Source organism: Saprolegnia diclina (assembly GCF_000281045.1).
Source record: "Saprolegnia diclina VS20 unplaced genomic scaffold supercont1.116, whole genome shotgun sequence".
Classification (NCBI taxonomy): domain Eukaryota; phylum Oomycota; class Saprolegniomycetes; order Saprolegniales; family Saprolegniaceae; genus Saprolegnia; species Saprolegnia diclina.
In genome coordinates, this window is record NW_008246183.1 from 89,390 (window position 1) to 89,923 (window position 534).

Genomic DNA, 534 nt, shown 5'->3' on the forward strand with positions numbered 1-534 from the left:
TATGCAGTCTCTTGTACAAGAGACTGCTACACTGGCGCCATCTGAGACGAGCTGGTAGTGCTGTGAGCATGAAACAGAACCGTCAAATCGAGGTATGGAATCCAAATCATCGAGGTGGCCAATCAGCATTCGGTGGCCATGTTTACGCGGAGCGCAGTCCAACGGAGCTGGAAGCAAACTGTCGATTACGTAACCCTCCAACGACACATCACAAGGAGCAGCCCCGACCACCAACCCGAGCACCCTGTACCGTGCTAACGACGCACATAGATGTACCTGTTGCTGAGCTCATCATCTTTAGCAGCAGCCATCGAGCGGCGCCAGCTTCAGTGTCCATAGCTACGAGGCCCACATGACACGAAATCAAATTCATCAGCCAATCACAAACGCGGGTTACCAACATTCTCGCTTTTGAGCATTTCGATCGGCAAATGACATACATTCTCCATGTGGACAGGCCAGTGCGACAGTCGCTGGCGCCCACGTCAAGAACCCTCAGTCTTCAATTCCCCTTGCATTATGCAGACGACCTCC